This window comes from Psittacula echo, assembly GCF_963264785.1.
Source record: "Psittacula echo genome assembly, chromosome: 21".
NCBI lineage: Eukaryota > Metazoa > Chordata > Aves > Psittaciformes > Psittacidae > Psittacula > Psittacula echo.
The window spans coordinates 1,919,919-1,940,060 of record NC_137757.1 but is presented as its reverse complement, the minus strand read 5'-3'; positions in this window follow the sequence as shown (position 1 = coordinate 1,940,060).

Here is a 20,142-nt window from a genome sequence, read left to right as displayed (position 1 = left end):
CATCCCAGGCAGTAGAGCACGAACGGTTGGCCTCTGCTGCCACAGCCGAAGAGCCAGGGCAAAAAACTGGAGCTGTGCCTCTTCTGCAGAAAGTCTGCTTTGCAACGGTGCCATCCGCATTGCTGTCGCTCCTCCATTTCCCAACTCAAAGTCCATTACAATGGAACCTCTTTGGCACCCGTGCTCGGCTGCCCAGCTTCCCAGGGAGTAGAGCATGAACGGTTGGCCTCTGCTCCCAACAGCCGAAGAGCCAGGGCAAAAAACTGGAGCTGTGCCTCTTCTGCAGAAAGTCAGCTTTGCAACGGTGCCATCCGCATTGCTGTCACTCCTCCATTTCCCAACTCAAAGTCCATTACAATGGAACCTCTTTGGCACCCGTGCTGGGCTGCCCAGCATCCCAGCGAGTAGAGCACGAACGGTTGGCCTCTGCTCCCACAGCCGAAGAGCCAGGGCAAAAAACTTGAGCTGTGCCTCTTCTGCAGAAAGTCAGCTTTGCAACGGTGCCATCTGCATTGCTGTTGCTCCTCCATTTCCCAACTCAAAGTCCATTAAATGGAACATCTTTGGCACCCTTTCTGGGCTGCCCAGCATCCCAGGGAGTAGAGCACGAACGGTTGGCCTCTGCTACTACAGCCGAAGAGCCAGGGCAAAAAACTGGAGCTGTGCCTCTTCTGCAGAAAGTCAGCTTTGCAACGGTGCCATCCGCATTGCTGTCGCTCCTCGATTTCCCAACTCAAAATCCATTACAATGGAACCTCTTTGGCACCCGTGCTGGGCTGCCCAGCATCCCAGGGAGTAGAGCACGAACGGTTGGCCTCTGCTCCCACAGCCGAAGAGCCAGGGCAAAAAACTTGAGCTGTGCCTCTTCTGCAGAAAGTCAGCTTTGCAACGCTGCCATCCGCATTGCTGTTGTTCCTCGATTTCCCAACTCAAAGTCCATTACAATGGAACCTCTTTGGCACCCGTGCTGGGCTTTCCAGCATCCCAGGGAGTAGAGCACGAACGGTTGGCCTCTGCTCCCACAGCTGAAGAGCCAGGGCAAAAAACTGGAGCTGTGCCTCTTCTGCAGAAAGTCAGCTTTGCAACGGTGCCATCCGCATTGCTGTCGCTCCTCCATTTCCCAACTCAAAATCCATTACAATGGAACCTCTTTGGCACCCGTGCTGGGCTGCCCAGCATCCCAGGGAGTAGAGCACGAACGGTTGGCCTCTGCTCCCAACAGCCGAAGAGCCAGGGCAAAAAACTGGAGCTGTGCCTCTTCTGCAGAAAGTCACCTTTGCAACGGTGCCATCCGCATTGCTGTCGCTCCTCGATTTCAAAACTCAAAGTCCATTACAATGGAACCTCTTTGGCACCCGTGCTGGGCTGCCCAGCATCCCAGGGAGTAGAGCACGAACGGTTGGCCTCTGCTCCCACAGCCGAAGAGCCGGGGCAAAAAGCTGGAGCTGTGCCTCTTCTGCAGAAAGTCAGCTTTGCAACGCTGCCATCCGCATTGCTGTTGTTCCTCCATTTCCCAACTCAAAGTCCATTACAATGGAACCTCTTTGGCACACGTGCTCGGCTGCCCAGCATCCCAGCGAGTAGAGCACGAACGGTTGGCCTCTGCTCCCAACAGCCGAAGAGCCAGGGCAAAAAACCTGAGCTGTGCCTCTTCTGCAGAAAGTCAGCTTTGCAACGGTGCCATCCGCATTGCTGTCGCTCCTCCATTTCCCAACTCAAAATCCATTACAATGGAACCTCTTTGGCACCCGTGCTGGGCTGCCCAGCATCCCAGGGAGTAGAGCACGAACGGTTGGCCTCTGCTCCCACAGCCGAAGAGGCAGGGCAAAAAACTGGAGCTGTGCCTCTTCTGCAGAAAGTCAGCTTTGCAACGCTGCCATCCGCATTGCTGAGGTTCCTCGATTTCCCAACTCAAAGTCCATTACAATGGAACCTCTTTGGCACCCGTGCTCGGCTGCCCAGCATCCCAGCGAGTAGAGCACGAACGGTTGGCCTCTGCTCCCACAGCCGAAGAGCCAGGGCAAAAAACTGGAGCTGTGCCTCTTCTGCAGAAAGTCAGCTTTGCAATGGTGCCATCCGCATTGCTGTCGCTCCTCCATTTCCCAACTCAAAGTCCATTACAATGGAACCTCTTTGGCACCCGTGCTCGGCTGCCCAGCATCCCAGCGAGTAGAGCACGAACGGTTGGCCTCTGCTCCCACAGCCGAAGAGCCAGGCCAAAAAGCTTGAGCTGTGCCTCTTCTGCAGAAAGTCAGCTTTGCAACGGTGCCATCCGCATTGCTGTTGTTCCTCCATTTCCCAACTCAAAGTCCATTACAATGGAACCTCTTTGGCACCCGTGCTTGGCTGCCCAGCATCCCAGGGAGTAGAGCACGAACGGTTGGCCTCTGCTCCCACAGCCGAAGAGCCAGGGCAAAAAACTGGAGCTGTGCCTCTTCTGCAGAAAGTCAGCTTTGCAACGGTGCCATCCGCATTGCTGTCGCTCCTCGATTTCCCAACTCAAAATCCATTAAAATGGAACCTCTTTGGCACCCGTGCTTGGCTGCCCAGCATCCCAGGGAGTAGAGCACGAACGGTTGGCCTCTGCTCCCAACAGCCGAAGAGCCAGGGCAAAAAACTGGAGCTGTGCCTCTTCTGCAGAAAGTCAGCTTTGCAACGGTGCCATCCGCATTGCTGTCGCTCCTCGATTTCCCAACTCAAAGTCCATTTCAATGGAACCTCTTTGGCACCCGTGCTGGGCTGCCCAGCATCCCAGGGAGAAGAGCACGAACGGTTGGCCTCTGCTCCCACAGCCGAAGAGCCGGGGCAAAAAGCTGGAGCTGTGCCTCTTCTGCAGAAAGTCAGCTTTGCAACGCTGCCATCCGCATTGCTGTTGTTCCTCCATTTCCCAACTCAAAGTCCATTACAATGGAACCTCTTTGGCACACGTGCTCGGCTTCCCAGCATCCCAGCGAGTAGAGCACGAACGGTTGGCCTCTGCTCCCAACAGCCGAAGAGCCAGGGCAAAAAACCTGAGCTGTGCCTCTTCTGCAGAAAGTCAGCTTTGCAACGCTGCCATCCGCATTGCTGTCGCTCCTCCATTTCCCAACTCAAAATCCATTACAATGGAACCTCTTTGGCACCCGTGCTGGGCTGCCCAGCATCCCAGGGAGTAGAGCAAGAACGGTTGGCCTCTGCTCCCACAGCCGAAGAGGCAGGGCAAAAAACTGGAGCTGTGCCTCTTCTGCAGAAAGTCAGCTTTGCAACGCTGCCATACGCATTGCTGAGGTTCCTCGATTTCCCAACTCAAAGTCCATTACAATGGAACCTCTTTGGCACCCGTGCTCGCCTGCCCAGCATCCCAGCGAGAAGAGCACGAACGGTTGGCCTCTGCTCCCACAGCCGAAGAGCCAGGGCAAAAAACTGGAGCTGTGCCTCTTCTGCAGAAAGTCAGCTTTGCAATGGTGCCATCCGCATTGCTGTCGCTCCTCCATTTCCCAACTCAAAGTCCATTACAATGGAACCTCTTTGGCACCCGTGCTCGGCTGCCCAGCATCCCAGCGAGTAGAGCACGAACGGTTGGCCTCTGCTCCCAACAGCCGAAGAGCCAGGGCAAAAAACTGGAGCTGTGCCTCTTCTGCAGAAAGTCAGCTTTGCAACGGTGCCATCCGCATTGCTGTCGCTCCTCCATTTCCCAACTCAAAGTCCATTACAATGGAACCTCTTTGGCACCCGTGCTGGGCTGCCCAGCATCCCAGGGAGTAGAGCACGAACGGTTGGCCTCTGCTCCCACAGTCGAAGAGCCAGGGCAAAAAACTGGAGCTGTGCCTCTTCTGCAGAAAGTCTGCTTTGCAACGATGCCATCCGCATTGCTGTCGCTCCTCCATTTCCCAACTCAAAAACCATTACAATGGAACCTCTTTGGCACCCGTGCTGGGCTGCCCAGCATCCCAGGCAGTAGAGCACGAACGGTTGGCCTCTGCTCCCACAGCCGAAGAGCCAGGTCAAAAAGCTTGAGCTGTGCCTCTTCTGCAGAAAGTCAGCTTTGCAACGGTGCCATCCGCATTGCTGTCGCTCCTCGATTTCCCAACTCAAAGTCCATTACAATGGAACATCTTTGGCACACGTGCTCGGCTGCCCAGCATCCCAGGGAGGAGAGCACGAACGGTTGGCCTCTGCTCCCACAGCCAAAGAGCCAGGGCAAAAAACTGGAGCTGTGCCTCTTCTGCAGAAAGTCAGCTTTGCAACAGTGCCATCCGCATTGCTGTCGCTCCTCCATTTCCCAACTCAAACTCCATTACAATGGAACCTCTTTGGCACCCGTGCTCGCCTGCCCAGCATCCCAGGGAGTAGAGCACGAACGGTTGGCCTCTGCTCCCAACAGCCGAAGAGCCAGGGCAAAAAACCTGAGCTGTGCCTCTTCTGCAGAAAGTCAGCTTTGCAACGGTGCCATCCGCATTGCTGTCGCTCCTCCATTTCCCAACTCAAAGTCCATTACAATGGAACCTCTTTGGCACCCGTGCTCGGCTGCCCAGCATCCCAGGGAGTAGAGCACGAACGGTTGGCCTCTGCTCCCACAGTCGAAGAGCCAGGGCAAAAAGCTTGATCTGTGCCTCTTCTGCAGAAAGTCAGTTTTGCAACGGTGCCATCCGCATTGCTGTCGCTCCTCCATTTCCCAACTCAAAGTCCATTACAATGGAACCTCTTTGGCACCCGTGCTGGGCTGCCCAGCATCCCAGGGAGTAGAGCACGAACGGTTGGCCTCTGCTCCCACAGCCGAAGAGCCAGGGCAAAAAAAAAGCTTGATCTGTGCCTCTTCTGCAGAAAGTCAGCTTTGCAACGGTGCCATCCGCATTGCTGTTGTTCCTCCATTTCCCAACTCAAAGTCCATTACAATGGAACCTCTTTGGCACCCGTGCTCGGCTGCCCAGCATCCCAGGGAGTAGAGCACGAACGGTTGGCCTCTGCTCCCAACAGCCGAAGAGCCAGGGCAAAAAACTGGAGCTGTGCCTCTTCTGCAGAAAGTCAGCTTTGCAACGGTGCCATCCGCATTGCTGTCGCTCCTCCATTTCCCAACTCAAAGTCCATTAAATGGAACCTCTTTGGCACCCGTGCTGGGCTGCCCAGCATCCCAGGGAGTAGAGTATGAACGGTTGGCCTCTGCTCCCAACAGCCGAAGAGCCAGGGCAAAAAACTGGAGCTGTGCCTCTTCTGCAGAAAGTCAGCTTTGCAACGGTGCCATCCCCATTGCTGTTGTTCCTCCATTTCCCAACTCAAAGTCCATTACAATGGAACCTCTTTGGCACCCGTGCTGGGCTGCCCAGCATCCCAGGGAGTAGAGCATGAACGGTTGGCCTCTGCTCCCAACAGCCGAAGAGCCAGGGCAAAAAACTGGAGCTGTGCCTCTTCTGCAGAAAGTCTGCTTTGCAACGGTGCCATCCGCATTGCTGTTGTTCCTCCATTTCCCAACTCAAAGTCCATTACAATGGAACCTCTTTGGCACCCGTGCTGGGCTGCCCAGCATCCCAGGGAGTAGAGCACGAACGGTTGGCCTCTGCTCCCACAGCCGAAGAGCCAGGGCAAAAAGCTTGAGCTGTGCCTCTTCTGCAGAAAGTCAGCTTTGCAACGGTGCCATCCGCATTGATGTCGCTCCTCGATTTCCCAACTCAAAGTCCATTACAATGGAACCTCTTTGGCACCCGTGCTCGGCTGCCCATTATGCCAGGCTGTAGAGCACGAACGGTTGGCCTCTGCTCCCACAGCCGAAGAGCCAGGGCAAAAAACTTGAGCTCTGCCTCTTATGCAGAAAGTCAGCTTTGCAACGGTGCCATCCGCATTGCTGTCGCTCCTCGATTTCCCAACTCAAAATCCATTAAAATGGAACCTCTTTGGCACCCGTGCTCGGCTGCCCAGCATCCCAGGGAGTAGAGCACGAACGGTTGGCCTCTGCTCCCAACAGCCGAAGAGCCAGGGCAAAAAACTGGAGTTGTGCCTCTTCTGCAGAAAGTCAGCTTTGCAACGGTGCCATCCGCATTGCTGTTGCTCCTCGATTTCCCAACTCAAAGTCCATTACAATGGAACCTCTTTGGCACCCGTGCTGGGCTGCCCAGCATCCCAGGGAGTAGAGCACGAACGGTTGGCCTCTGCTCCCACAGCCGAAGAGCCAGGGCAAAAAACTGGAGCTGTGCCTCTTCTGCAGAAAGTCAGCTTTGCAACGGTGCCATCCGCATTGATGTCGCTCCTCCATTTCCCAACTCAAAGACCATTACAATGGAACCTCTTCAGCTCCCGTGCTAGGCTGCCCAGCATCCCAGGGAGTAGAGCATGAACAGTTGGCCTCTGCTCCCAACAGCCGAAGAGCCAGGGCAAAAAACTGGAGCTGTGCCTCTTCTGCAGAAAGTCAGCTTTGCAACGGTGCCATCCGCATTGCTGTCGCTCCTCGATTTCCCAACTCAAAGTCCATTACAATGGAACCTCTTTGGCACCCGTGCTGGGCTGCCCAGCATCCCAGGGAGTAGAGCACGAACGGTTGGCCTCTGCTCCCACAGCCGAAGAGCCAGGGAAAAAAGCTTGAGCTGTGCCTCTTCTGCAGAAAGTCAGCTTTGCAACGGTGCCATCCGCATTGCTGTTGTTCCTCCATTTCCCAACTCAAAGTCCATTACAATGGAACCTCTTTGGCACCCGTGCTGGGCTGCCCAGCATCCCAGGGAGTAGAGCACGAACGGTTGGCCTCTGCTCCCAACAGCCGAAGAGCCAGGGCAAAAAACTTGAGCTGTGCCTCTTCTGCAGAAAGTCTGCTTTGCAACGCTGCCATCCGCATTGCTGTTGTTCCTCCATTTCCCAACTCAAAGTCCATTACAATGGAACCTCTTTGGCACCCGTGCTGGGCTGCCCAGCATCCCAGGGAGTAGAGCACGAACGGTTGGCCTCTGCTCCCACAGCCGAAGAGCCAGGGCAAAAATCTGGAGCTGTGCCTCTTCTGCAGAAAGTCAGCTTTGCAACGGTGCCAACCGCATTGCTGTCGCTCCTCCATTTCCCAACTCAAAGTCCATTAGAATGGAACCTCTTTGGCACCCGTGCTGGGCTGCTCAGCATCCCAGGGAGTAGAGCACGAACGGTTGGCCTCTGCTCCCACAGCCGAAGAGCCAGGGCAAAAAGCTTGAGCTGTGCCTCTTCTGCAGAAAGCCAGCTTTGCAACGGTGCCATCCGCATTGCTGTTGTTCCTCCATTTCCCAACTCAAAGTCCATTACAATGGAACCTCTTTGGCACCCGTGCTCGCCTGCCCAGCATCCCAGGGAGTAGAGCATGAACGGTTGGCCTCTGCTCCCACAGCCGAAGAGCCAGGGCAAAAAACTGGAGCTGTGCCTCTTCTGCAGAAAGTCAGCTTTGCAACGGTGCCATCCGCATTGCTGTCGCTCCTCCATTTCCCAACTCAAAGTCCATTACAATGGAACCTCTTTGGCACCCGTGCTGGGCTGCCCAGCATCCCAGGGAGTAGAGCACGAACGGTTGGCCTCTGCTCCCACAGCCGAAGAGCCAGGGCAAAAAACTTGAGCTGTGCCTCTTCTGCAGAAAGTCAGCTTTGCAACGGTGCCATCCGCATTGCTGTCGCTCCTCCATTTCAAAACTCAAAGTCCATTACAATGGAACCTCTTTGGCACCCGTGCTCGCCTGCCCAGCATCCCAGGGAGTAGAGCACGAACGGTTGGCCTCTGCTCCCAACAGCCGAAGAGCCAGGGCAAAAAACTGGAGCTGTGCCTCTTCTGCAGAAAGTCAGCTTTGCAACGGTGCCATCCGCATTGCTGTCGCTCCTCGATTTCCGAACTCAAAGTCCATTAAAATGGAACCTCTTTGGCACCCGTGCTGGGCTGCCCAGCATCCCAGGGAGTAGAGCACGAACGGTTGGCCTCTGCTCCAACAGCCGAAGAGCCAGGGCAAAAAGCTTGAGCTGTGCCTCTTATGCAGAAAGTCAGCTTTGCAACGGTGCCATCCGCATTGCTGTCGCTCCTCCATTTCCCAACTCAAAGTCCATTACAATGGAACCTCTTTGGCACCCGTGCTCGCCTGCCCAGCATCCCAGGCAGTAGAGCATGAACGGTTGGCCTCTGCTCCCAACAGCCGAAGAGCCAGGGCAAAAAACTTGAGCTGTGCCTCTTCTGCAGAAAGTCAGCTTTGCAACGGTGCCATCCGCATTGCTGTCGCTCCTCCATTTCCCAACTCAAAATCCATTAAAATGGAACCTCTTTGGCACCCGTGCTGGGCTGCCCAGCATCCCAGGGAGTAGAGCACGAACGGTTGGCCTCTGCTCCCAACAGCCGAAGAGCCAGGGCAAAAAACTGGAGCTGTGCCTCTTCTGCAGAAAGTCAGCTTTGCAACGGTGCCATCCGCATTGCTGTTGCTCCTCGATTTCCCAACTCAAAGTCCATTACAATGGAACCTCTTTGGCACCCGTGCTCGGCTGCCCAGCATCCCAGGGAGTAGAGCACGAACGGTTGGCCTCTGCTCCCACAGCCAAAGAGCCAGGGCAAAAAACTGGAGCTGTGCCTCTTCTGCAGAAAGTCAGCTTTGCAACGGTGCCATCCGCATTGCTGTCGCTCCTCCATTTCCCAACTCAAAGTCCATTACAATGGAACCTCTTTGGCACCCGTGCTCGCCTGCCCAGCATCACAGGGAGAAGAGCATGAACGGTTGGCCTCTGCTCCCAACAGCCGAAGAGCCAGGGCAAAAAACTGGAGCTGTGCCTCTTCTGCAGAAAGTCAGCTTTGCAACGGTGCCATCCGCATTGCTGTCGCTCCTCCATTTCCCAACTCAAAGTCCATTACAATGGAACCTCTTTGGCACCCGTGCTGGGCTGCTCAGCATCCCAGGGAGTAGAGCACGAACGGTTGGCCTCTGCTCCCACAGCCAAAGAGCCAGGGCAAAAAGCTTGAGCTGTGCCTCTTCTGCAGAAAGTCAGCTTTGCAAAGGTGCCATCCGCATTGCTGTTGTTCCTCCATTTCCCAACTCAAAGTCCATTACAATGGAACCTCTTTGGCACCCGTGCTGGGCTGCCCAGCATCCCAGGGAGTAGAGCACGAACAGTTGGCCTCTGCTCCCAACAGCCGAAGAGCCAGGGCAAAAAACTGGAGCTGTGCCTCTTCTGCAGAAAGTCAGCTTTGCAACGGTGCCATCCGCATTGCTGTTGCTCCTCGATTTCCCAACTCAAAGTCCATTACAATGGAACCTCTTTGGCACCCGTGCTCGGCTGCCCAGCATCCCAGGGAGTAGAGCACGAACGGTTGGCCTCTACTCCCACAGCCGAAGAGCCAGGGCAAAAAGCTTGAGCTGTGCCTCTTCTGCAGAAAGTCAGCTTTGCAACGGTGCCATCCGCATTGCTGTCGCTCCTCCATTTCCCAACTCAAAGTCCATTACAATGGAACCTCTTTGGCACCCGTGCTCGCCTGCCCAGCATCCCAGGCAGTAGAGCATGAACGGTTGGCCTCTGCTCCCAACAGCCGAAGAGCCAGGGCAAAAAACTTGAGCTGTGCCTCTTATGCAGAAAGTCAGCTTTGCAACGGTGCCATCCGCATTGCTGTCGCTCCTCCATTTCCCAACTCAAAGTCCATTACAATGGAAGCTCTTTGGCACCCGTCCTGGGCTGCTCAGCATCCCAGGGAGTAGAGCACGAACGGTTGGCCTCTGCTCCCAACAGCCGAAGAGCCAGGGCAAAAAGCTTGAGCTGTGCCTCTTCTGCAGAAAGTCAGCTTTCAACGGTGCCATCGGCATTGCTGTTGTTCCTCCATTTCCCAACTCAAAGTCCATTACAATGGAACCTCTTTGGCACCCGTGCTGGGCTGCCCAGCATCCCAGGCAGTAGAGCACGAACGGTTGGCCTCTGTTCCCACAGCCGAAGAGCCAGGGCAAAAAACTGGAGCTGTGCCTCTTCTGCAGAAAGTCAGCTTTGCAACGGTGCCATCCGCATTGCTGTCGCTCCTCCATTTCCCAACTCAAAGTCCATTACAATGGAACCTCTTTGGCACACGTGCTCGCCTGCCCAGCATCCCAGGGAATAGAGCACGAACTGTTGGCCTCTACTCCACAGCCGAAGAGCCAGGGCAAAAATCTTGAGCTGTGCCTCTTCTGCAGAAAGTCAGCTTTGCAACGGTGCCATCCGCATTGCTGTCGCTCCTCCATTTCCCAACTCAAAGTCCATTACAATGGAACCTCTTTGGCACCCGTGCTGGGCTGCCCAGTATCCCAGGCAGTAGAGCACGAACGGTTGGCCTCTGCTCCCACAGCCGAAGAGCCAGGGCAAAAAACTGGAGCTGTGCCTCTTCTGCAGAAAGTCAGCTTTGCAACGGTGCCATCCGCATTGCTGTCGCTCCTCCATTTCCCAACTCAAAGTCCATTAAATGGAACCTCTTTGGCACCCGTGCTGGGCTGCCCAGCATCCCAGGGAGTAGAGCACGAACGGTTGGCCTCTGCTCCCACAGCCGAAGAGCCAGGGCAAAAAGCTTGAGCTGTGCCTCTTCTGCAGAAAGTCAGCTTTGCAACGGTGCCATCCGCATTGCTGTCGTTCCTCCATTTCCCAACTCAAAGTCCATTACAATGGAACCTCTTTGGCACACGTGCTCGGCTGCCCAGCATCCCAGCGAGTAGAGCATGAACGGTTGGCCTCTGCTCCCAACAGCCGAAGAGCCAGGGCAAAAAACTGGAGCTGTGCCTCTTCTGCAGAAAGTCTGCTTTGCAACGGTGCCATCCGCATTGCTGTCGCTCCTCCATTTCCCAACTCAAAATCCATTACAATGGAACCTCTTTGGCACCCGTGCTGGGCTGCCCAGCATCCCAGGGAGTAGAGCACGAACGGTTGGCCTCTGCTCCCAACAGCCGAAGAGCCAGGGCAAAAAACTGGAGCTGTGCCTCTTCTGCAGAAAGTCAGCTTTGCAACGGTGCCATCCGCATTGCTGTTGCTCCTCGATTTCCCAACTCAAAGTCCATTACAATGGAACCTCTTTGGCACCCGTGCTCGGCTGCCCAGCATCCCAGGGAGTAGAGCACGAACGGTTGGCCTCTGCTCCCACAGCCAAAGAGCCAGGGCAAAAAACTGGAGCTGTGCCTCTTCTGCAGAAAGTCAGCTTTGCAACGGTGCCATTTGCATTGCTGTCGCTCCTCCATTTCCCAACTCAAAGTCCATTACAATGGAACCTCTTTGGGACCCGTGCTCGCCTGCCCAGCATCACAGGGAGTAGAGCATGAACGGTTGGCCTCTGCTCCCAACAGCCGAAGAGCCAGGGCAAAAAACTTGAGCTGTGCCTCTTCTGCAGAAAGTCAGCTTTGCAACGGTGCCATCCGCATTGCTGTCGCTCCTCGATTTCCCAACTCAAAGTCCATTACAATGGAACCTCTTTGGCACCCGTGCTGGGCTGCTCAGCATCCCAGGGAGTAGAGCACGAACGGTTGGCCTCTGCTCCCACAGCCGAAGAGCCAGGGCAAAAAGCTTGAGCTGTGCCTCTTCTGCAGAAAGTCAGCTTTGCAAAGGTGCCATCCGCATTGCTGTTGTTCCTCCATTTCCCAACTCAAAGTCCATTACAATGGAACCTCTTTGGCACCTGTGCTCGGCTGCCCAGCATCCCAGGGAGTAGAGCACGAACAGTTGGTCTCTGCTCCCAACAGCCGAAGAGCCAGGGCAAAAAACTGGAGCTGTGCCTCTTCTGCAGAAAGTCAGCTTTGCAACGGTGCCATCCGCATTGCTGTCGCTCCTCGATTTCCCAACTCAAAGTCCATTACAATGGAACCTCTTTGGCACCCGTGCTCGCCTGCCCAGCATCCCAGGCAGTAGAGCACGAACTGTTGGCCTCTACTCCACAGCCGAAGAGCCAGGGCAAAAAGCTTGAGCTGTGCCTCTTCTGCAGAAAGTCAGCTTTGCAACGGTGCCATCCGCATTGCTGTCGCTCCTCCATTTCCCAACTCAAAGTCCATTACAATGAAACCTCTTTGGCACCCGTGCTCGGCTGCCCAGTATCCCAGGGAGTAGAGCACGAACGGTTGGCCTCTGCTCCCACAGCCGAAGAGCCAGGGCAAAAAGCTTGAGCTGTGCCTCTTCTGCAGAAAGTCAGCTTTGCAACGGTGCCATCCGCATTGCTGTCGTTCCTCCATTTCCCAACTCAAAGTCCATTACAATGGAACCTCTTTGGCACACGTGCTCGGCTGCCCAGCATCCCAGCGAGTAGAGCATGAACGGTTGGCCTCTGCTCCCAACAGCCGAAGAGCCAGGGCAAAAAACTTGAGCTGTGCCTCTTCTGCAGAAAGTCTGCTTTTTGCAACGGTGCCATCCGCATTGTTGTCGCTCCTCCATTTCCCAACTCAAAATCCATTAAAATGGAACCTCTTTGGCACCCGTGCTGGGCTGCCCAGCATCCCAGCGAGTAGAGCACGAACGGTTGGCCTCTGCTCCCAACAGCCGAAGAGCCAGGGCAAAAAACTTGAGCTGTGCCTCTTCTGCAGAAAGTCAGCTTTGCAACGGTGCCATCCGCATTGCTGTTGCTCCTCGATTTCCCAACTCAAAGTCCATTACAATGGAACCTCTTTGGCACCCGTGCTGGGCTGCCCAGCATCCCAGGGAGTAGAGCACGAACGGTTGGCCTCTGCTCCCACAGCCAAAGAGCCAGGGCAAAAAACTGGAGCTGTGCCTCTTCTGCAGAAAGTCAGCTTTGCAACGGTGCCATCCGCATTGCTGTCGCTCCTCCATTTCCCAACTCAAAGTCCATTACAATGGAACCTCTTTGGGACCCGTGCTCGCCTGCCCAGCATCACAGGGAGTAGAGCATGAACGGTTGGCCTCTGCTCCCAACAGCCGAAGAGCCAGGGCAAAAAACTGGAGCTGTGCCTCTTCTGCAGAAAGTCAGCTTTGCAACGGTGCCATCCGCATTGCTGTTGCTCCTCGATTTCAAAACTCAAAGTCCATTACAATGGAACCTCTTTGGCACCCGTGCTGGGCTGCCCAGCATCCCAGCGAGTAGAGCACGAACGGTTGGCCTCTGCTCCCAACAGCCGAAGAGCCAGGGCAAAAAACTGGAGCTGTGCCTCTTCTGCAGAAAGTCAGCTTTGCAACGGTGCCATCCGCATTGCTGTTGCTCCTCGATTTCCCAACTCAAAGTCCATTACAATGGAACCACTTTGGCACACGTGCTCGGCTGCCCAGCATCCCAGGCAGTAGAGCACGAACGTTTGGCCTCTGCTCCCACAGCCAAAGAGCCAGGGCAAAAAACTGGAGCTGTGCCTCTTCTGCAGAAAGTCAGCTTTGCAACGGTGCCATCCGCATTGCTGTCGCTCCTCCATTTCCCAACTCAAAGTCCATTACAATGGAACCTCTTTGGCACACGTGCTCGCCTGCCCAGCATGCCAGGGAGTAGAGCATGAACGGCTGGCCTCTGCTCCCACAGCCAAAGAGCCAGGGCAAAAAACTTGAGCTGTGCCTCTTCTGCAGAAAGTCAGCTTTGCAACGGTGCCATCCGCATTGCTGTCGCTCCTCCATTTCCCAACTCAAAGTCCATTACAATGGAACCTCTTTGGCACCCGTGCTGGGCTGCTCAGCATCCCAGGGAGTAGAGCACGAACGGTTGGCCTCTGCTCCCACAGCCGAAGAGCCAGGGCAAAAAACTTGAGCTGTGCCTCTTCTGCAGAAAGTCAGCTTTGCAACGGTGCCATCCGCATTGCTGTTGTTCCTCCATTTCCCAACTCAAAGTCCATTACAATGGAACCTCTTTGGCACCCGTGCTGGGCTGCCCAGCATCCCAGGGAGTAGAGCACGAACGGTTGGCCTCTGCTCCCATAGCCGAAGAGCCAGGGCAAAAAGCTTGAGCTGTGCCTCTTCTGCAGAAAGTCAGCTTTGCAACGGTGCCATCCGCATTGCTGTCGCTCCTCCATTTCCCAACTCAAAGTCCATTAAATGGAACCTCTTTGGCACCCGTGCTCGCCTGCCCAGCATCCCAGGCAGTAGAGCATGAACGGTTGGCCTCTGCTCCCACAGCCGAAGAGCCAGGGCAAAAAACTGGAGCTGTGCCTCTTCTGCAGAAAGTCAGCTTTGCAACGGTGCCATCCGCATTGCTGTCGCTCCTCCATTTCCCAACTCAAAGTCCATTACAATGGAACCTCTTTGGCACCCGTGCTGGGCTGCCCAGCATCCCAGGGAGTAGAGCACGAACGGTTGGCCTCTGCTCCCACAGCCAAAGAGCCAGGGCAAAAAACTGGAGCTGTGCCTCTTCTGCAGAAAGTCAGCTTTGCAACGGTGCCATCCGCATTGCTGTCGCTCCTCCATTTCCCAACTCAAAGTCCATTACAATGGAACCTCTTTGGCACCCGTGCTCGGCTGCCCAGTATCCCAGCGAGTAGAGCACGAACGGTTGGCCTCTGCTCCCACAGCCGAAGAGCCAGGGCAAAAAACTGGAGCTGTGCCTCTTCTGCAGAAAGTCAGCTTTGCAACGGTGCCATCCGCATTGCTGTCGCTCCTCCATTTCCCAACTCAAAGTCCATTAAAATGGAACCTCTTTGGCACCCGTGCTGGGCTGCCCAGCATCCCAGGCAGTAGAGCACGAACGGTTGGCCTCTGCTCCCACAGCCGAAGAGCCAGGGCAAAAAACTTGAGCTGTGCCTCTTCTGGAGAAAGTCAGCTTTGCAACAGTGCCATCCGCATTGCTGTCGCTCCTCGATTTCAAAACGCAAAGTCCATTACATGGAACCTCTTTGGCACCCGTGCTGGGCTGCCCAGCATCCCAGGCAGTAGAGCATGAACGGTTGGCCTCTGCTCCCAATAGCCGAAGAGGCAGGGCAAAAAACTGGAGCTGTGCCTCTTCTGCAGAAAGTCACCTTTGCAACGATGCCATCCGCATTGCTGTTGCTCCTCGATTTCCCAACTCAAAGTCCATTACAATGGAACCTCTTTGGCACCCGTGCTCGGCTGCCCAGCATCCCAGGGAGTAGAGCACGAACGGTTGGCCTCTGCTCCCAACAGCCGAAGAGCCAGGGCAAAAAACTGGAGCTGTGCCTCTTCTGCAGAAAGTCAGCTTTGCAACGGTGCCATCCGCATTGCTGTTCTTCCTCCATTTCCCAACTCAAAGTCCATTAGAGTGGAACCTCTTTGGCACACGTGCTCGGCTGCCCAGCATCCCAGCGAGTAGAGCACGAACGGTTGGCCTCTGCTCCCAACAGCCGAAGAGCCAGGGCAAAAAGCTTGAGCTGTGCCTCTTCTGCAGAAAGTCAGCTTTGCAACGGTGCCATCCGCATTACTGTCACTCCTCCATTTCCCAACTCAAAGTCCATTACAATGGAACCTCTTTGGCACCCGTGCTGGGCTGCCCAGCATCCCAGGGAGTAGAGCACGAACGGTTGGCCTCTGCTCCCACAGCCAAAGAGCCAGGGCAAAAAACTGGAGCTGTGCCTCTTCTGCAGAAAGTCAGCTTTGCAACGGTGCCATCCGCATTGCTCTCGCTCCTCGATTTCAAAACTCAAAGTCCATTACAATGGAACCTCTTTGGCACCCGTGCTCGGCTGCCCAGCATCCCAGCGAGTAGAGCACGAACGGTTGGCCTCTGCTCCCAACAGCCGAAGAGCCAGGGCAAAAAGCTTGAGCTGTGCCTCTTCTGCAGAAAGTCAGCTTTGCAACGGTGCCATCCGCATTGCTGTCGCTCCTCCATTTCCCAACTCAAAGTCCATTACAATGGAACCTCTTCAGCACCCGTGCTGGGCTGCCCAGCATCCCAGGGAGTAGAGCACGAACGGTTGGCCTCTGCTGCCACAGCCGAAGAGCCAGGGCAAAAAACTGGAGCTGTGCCTCTTCTGCAGAAAGTCAGCTTTGCAACGGTGCCATCCGCATTGCTGTCGCTCCTCGATTTCCCAACTCAAAGTCCATTACAAGGGAATCTATTTGGCACCCGTGCTGGGATGCCCAGCATCCCAGGGAGTAGAGCACGAACGGTTGGCCTCTGCTCCCACAGCCAAAGAGCCAGGGCAAAAAACTTGAGCTGTGCCTCTTCTGCAGAAAGTCAGCTTTGCAACGGTTCCATCCGCATTGCTGTTGCTCCTCCATTTCCCAACTCAAAGTCCATTACAATGGAACATCTTTGGCACCCGTGCTGGGCTGCTCAGCATCCCAGGGAGTAGAGCACGAATGCTTGGCCTCTGCTCCCACAGCCAAAGAGCCAGGGCAAAAAACTGGAGCTGTGCCTCTTCTGCAGAAAGTCAGCTTTGCAACGGTGCCATCCGCATTGCTGTCGCTCCTCCATTTCCCAACTCAAAGTCCATTACAATGGAACATCTTTGGCACCCGTGCTGGGCTGCCCAGTATCCCAGCGAGTAGAGCACGAACGGTTGGCCTCTGCTCCCACAGCCGAAGAGCCAGGGCAAAAAACTGGAGCTGTGCCTCTTCTGCAGAAAGTCAGCTTTGCAACGGTGCCATCCGCATTGCTGTCGCTCCTCCATTTCCCAACTCAAATTCCATTAGAATGGAACCTCTTTGGCACCCGTGCTGGGCTGCCCAGCATCCCAGGCAGTAGAGCACGAACGGTTGGCCTCTGCTCCCACAGCCGAAGAGCCAGGGCAAAAAACTTGAGCTGTGCCTCTTCTGGAGAAAGTCAGCTTTGCAACAGTGCCATCCGCATTGCTGTCGCTCCTCGATTTCAAAACGCAAAGTCCATTACATGGAACCTCTTTGGCACCCGTGCTGGGCTGCCCAGCATCCCAGGCAGTAGAGCATGAACGGTTGGCCTCTGCTCCCAATAGCCGAAGAGGCAGGGCAAAAAACTGGAACTGTGCCTCTTCTGCAGAAAGTCACCTTTGCAACGGTGCCATCCGCATTGCTGTTGCTCCTCGATTTCCCAACTCAAAGTCCATTACAATGGAACCTCTTTGGCACCCGTGCTGGGCTGCCCAGCATCCCAGGGAGTAGAGCACGAACGGTTGGCCTCTGCTCCCACAGCCGAAGAGCCAGGGCAAAAAACTGGAGCTGTGCCTCTTCTGCAGAAAGTCAGCTTTGCAACGGTGCCATCCGCATTGCTGTTCTTCCTCCATTTCCCAACTCAAAGTCCATTAGAGTGGAACCTCTTTGGCACACGTGCTCGGCTGCCCAGCATCCCAGCGAGTAGAGCACGAACGGTTGGCCTCTGCTCCCAACAGCCGAAGAGCCAGGGCAAAAAGCTTGAGCTGTGCCTCTTCTGCAGAAAGTCAGCTTTGCAACGGTGCCATCCGCATTACTGTCACTCCTCCATTTCCCAACTCAAAGTCCATTACAATGGAACCTCTTTGGCACCCGTGCTCGGCTGCCCAGCATCCCAGGGAGTAGACCACGAACGGTTGGCCTCTGCTCCCACAGCCGAAGAGCCAGGGCAAAAAACTGGAGCTGTGCCTCTTCTGCAGAAAGTCAGCTTTGCAACGGTGCCATCCGCATTGCTGTCGCTCCTCCATTTCCCAACTCAAAGTCCATTACAATGGAACCTCTTTGGCACCCGTGCTCGGCTGCCCAGCATCCCAGCGAGTAGAGCACGAACGGTTGGCCTCTGCTCCCAACAGCCGAAGAGCCAGGGCAAAAAGCTTGAGCTGTGCCTCTTCTGCAGAAAGTCAGCTTTGCAACGGTGCCATCCGCATTACTGTCGCTCCTCGATTTCCCAACTCAAAGTCCATTACAATGGAACCTCTTTGGCACCCGTGCTGGGCTGCCCAGCATCCCAGGGAGTAGAGCACGAACGGTTGGCCTCTGCTCCCACAGCCGAAGAGCCAGGGCAAAAAACGTGAGCTGTGCCTCTTCTGCAGAAAGTCAGCTTTGCAACGGTGCCATCCGCATTGCTGTTACTCCTCCATTTCCCAACTCAAAATCCATTACAATGGAACCTCTTTGGCACCCGTGCTGGGCTGCCCAGCATCCCAGGGAGTAGAGCACGAACGGTTGGCCTCTGCTCCCACAGCCGAAGAGCCAGGGCAAAAAACTTGAGCTGTGCCTCTTCTGCAGAAAGTCAGCTTTGCAACGGTGCCATCCGCATTGCTGTTGCTCCTCGATTTCCCAACTCAAAGTCCATTACAATGGAACCTCTTTGGCACCCGTGCTCGGCTGCCCAGCATCCCAGGCAGTAGAGCACGAACGGTTGGCCTCTGCTCTAACAGCCAAAGAGCCAGGGCAAAAAACTGGAGCTGTGCCTCTTCTGCAGAAAGTCAGCTTTGCAACGGTGCCATCCACATTGCTGTTGCTCCTCGATTTCCCAACTCAAAGTCCATTACAATGGAACCTCTTTGGCACCCGTGCTCGGCTGCCCAGCATCCCAGGGAGTAGAGCACGAACGGTTGGCCTCTACTCCCACAGCCGAAGAGCCAGGGCAAAAAGCTTGAGCTGTGCCTCTTCTGCAGAAAGTCAGCTTTGCAACGGTGCCATCCGCATTGCTGTCGCTCCTCCATTTCCCAACTCAAAGTCCATTACAATGGAACCTCTTTGGCACCCGTGCTCGGCTGCCCAGTATCCCAGGCAGTAGAGCATGAACGGTTGGCCTCTGCTCCCACAGCCGAAGAGCCAGGGCAAAAAACTGGAGCTGTGCCTCTTCTGCAGAAAGTCAGCTTTGCAACGGTGCCATCCGCATTGCTGTCGCTCCTCCATTTCCCAACTCAAAGTCCATTAGAATGGAACCTCTTTGGCACCCGTGCTGGGCTGCCCAGCATCCCAGGGAGTAGAGCACGAACGGTTGGCCTCTGCTCCCAACAGCCGAAGAGCCAGGGCAAAAAGCTTGAGCTGTGCCTCTTCTGCAGAAAGTCTGCTTTGCAACGGTGCCATCCGCATTGCTGTTGCTCCTCGATTTCCGAACTCAAAATCCATTAAATGGAACCTCTTTGGCACCCGTGCTCGGCTGCCTAGCATCCCAGGGAGTAGAGCACGAACGGTTGGCCTCTGCTCCCAACAGCCGAAGAGCCAGGGCAAAAAACTGGAGCTGTGCCTCTTCTGCAGAAAGTCAGCTTTGCAACGGTTCCATCCGCATTGCTGTCGCTCCTTGATTTCCCAACTCAAAGTCCATTACAATGGAACCTCTTTGGCACCCGTGCTGGGCTGCCCAGCATCCCAGGGAGTAGAGCACGAACGGTTGGCCTCTACTCCCACAGCCGAAGAGCCAGGGCAAAAAGCTTGAGCTGTGCCTCTTCTGCAGAAAGTCAGCTTTGCAACGGTGCCATCCGCATTGCTGTCGCTCCTCGATTTCCCAACTCAAAGTCCATTACAATGGAACCTCTTTGGCACCCGTGCTGGGCTGCCCAGCATCCCAGGGAGTAGAGCATGAACGCTTGGCCTCTGCTCCCAACAGCCGAAGAGCCAGGGCAAAAAACTGGAGCTGTGCCTCTTCTGCAGAAAGTCAGCTTTGCAAAGGTGCCATCCGCATTGCTGTCGCTCCTCCATTTCCCAACTCAAAGTCCATTACAATGGAACATCTTTGGCACCCGTGCTGGGCTGCCCAGCATCCCAGCGAGTATAGCACGAACGGTTGGCCTCTGCTCCCACAGCCAAAGAGCCAGGGCAAAAAACTGGAGCTGTGCCTCTTCTGCAGAAAGTCAGCTTTGCAACGGTGCCATCCGCATTGCTGTCGCTCCTCGATTTCAAAACTCAAAGTCCATTACAATGGAACCTCTTTGGCACCCGTGCTGGGCTGCCCAGCATCCCAGGGAGTAGAGCATGAACGGTTGGCCTCTGCTCCCACAGCCGAAGAGCCAGGGCAAAAAACTTGAGCTGTGCCTCTTCTGCAGAAAGTCAGCTTTGCAACGGTGCCATCCGCATTGCTTTTGCTCCTCGATTTCCCAACTCAAAGTCCATTACAATGGAACCTCTTTGGCACCCGTGCTGGGCTGCCCAGCATCCCAGGGAGTAGAGCACGAACGGTTGGCCTCTGCTCCAACAGCCAAAGAGCCAGGGCAAAAAACTGGAGCTGTGCCTCTTCTGCAGAAAGTCAGCTTTGCAACGGTGCCATCCGCATTGCTGTCGCTCCTCGATTTCCCAACTCAAAGTCCATTACAATGGAACCTCTTTGGCACCCGTGCTGGGCTGCCCAGCATCCCAGGCAGTAGAGCAAGAACGGCTGGCCTCTACTCCCACAGCCGAAGAGCCAGGGCAAAAAGCTTGAGCTGTGCCTCTTCTGCAGAAAGTCAGCTTTGCAACGGTGCCATCC